Raw genomic sequence first — 1,755 nt, 5'->3', positions numbered from 1 at the left:
ATATTTCTTTTAATGGGCAAGAAAACTTGTATATTTGAAAATTTTCTAATTCCATCTACCGTATTATAATAGAAACTAATAAATAGTCACACTAAATAAATACTTAGATTTTACTTAAATTGACAGCTCTATTAAATATTTATCTGCATAATGAGGAAAATATTTAGTATATCATTACGTTTTTTATAAAATTACTTAATTGGTATAATTATTTAACTTGAAAATTACGGTTAAGTTGTCCCAAGTCAAAACGCATAACAAACAAGTCACGTATACAACAAATAAAGAAATAAAGTTCATTGGAAATGTTGAAAAATCATACACACTATTCTGAATGGTAATTCAAATAAATATTCTAATAAGTAGCATATATAGCAAAGGTGAACAACCTATGGCACGTATGCCCAAAGTGGCACGTAAGCAGAAATCATCTGTCATATAACGTATCATACGATTTCGATGTGTTTTTCAACATCCATTCGGTTTATCACCTAATCATCCTTTTTTAATCAGCTTTTTACATTTATTCTAATTAAAGCATATCATATTCGTTTAATTTTTAAAAATATTATTATTCGAAATTAAAATTTTGGCAGGCATAAACTTCTTTAAAGCCAAGTATGCTTACTATTTGACACGCGGGCTCAAAAAGATTCGCTATCCCTGATATATAGATATTTTTTAATTTGTAGCTCTATAAGCAAAAAGAAGGCATCCTTCGTGGATTTAGTCCATCACCCATCCGCTCCATTTTGGACCCAAAATGAGAGCGGAAAAATAATGAGAAAGTGGCCCGACACTTAGAACAGACCACCGGCTGAAAAAATTCTGAGGTTATTTATGTCTGGGTGATCTGGGATTGATCCCGGATCATCCAGACGTGTATGCTGACAGTAGTGTACAGAACAGTACAAATTAATAAAATTTAACATTAAATAATTTTTACTTTTATTTAAAATATAGTGAAAACTGCTTAGGCGACCACCTGCATTCGACGGGCACCTGTCAAAACGGGCGAAAATTTCTGGCACGGAAGAGTTTATCCATAGAGTCTTGGTATAAGTTACCTGTATTAAACGACCACCTGTGTAACGCGACCACAGGCATCGATTTTTGGTCCGAAGCAACATACAACACCTGTAATAAGCGACCACTTTTGCGAATGTATGTGGTCTAAACCAGTGTTTTTCAACCTGTGGGTCGCGACCCCCAGGTGGGTCGCAAAGCCATACACGGGGGATCGCGGGTAAAAGAAAAAGACAAGTATTTGTAGGTCCTACACTACAATAAAAAAAACTACAATTTCAGTGAGAAGGCTGTGCCTGTTTATTTTACAGTACAATTAGTTTTTTGATCGATATTTAAATCTCAACAGAAAGAAAATTAAATACGTAGTTTTTAAAATCACTGACATAGTTTTAATATGCCGTAGGGGGTCGCCAGAATTTTTTGACTTGTAAAGGGGTCGCGTATTCAAGAAAGTTGAAAAACACTGGTCTAAACTATTGTAAGAACCCATCTCAACAACGTTTTCGCCTCCTAATATAATGAATTAGTCTAAACTCTTGTTCGAACCCATCCCGGGCACTTCTCCCACCCTTGAAATTAGGTGCAGGTGTTAATAAATTAGTCTAGCAACAAAGGAAATTCATTTCAGTTTGTTGGAAAATGTCCGAAATGCAAAGTGCTGTCGTTAGAAGATCGTATTAAAGTTATCACAACAGCAATTAGCGGCGAAGTTTAACTGTGGGAAAA

The sequence above is a fragment of the Centruroides sculpturatus genome, unplaced genomic scaffold (genome assembly GCF_000671375.1).
Source record: "Centruroides sculpturatus isolate CEXI.00-Female unplaced genomic scaffold, Cexi_2.0 scaffold2218, whole genome shotgun sequence".
NCBI lineage: Eukaryota > Metazoa > Arthropoda > Arachnida > Scorpiones > Buthidae > Centruroides > Centruroides sculpturatus.
This window is presented reverse-complemented; position numbering follows the sequence as displayed.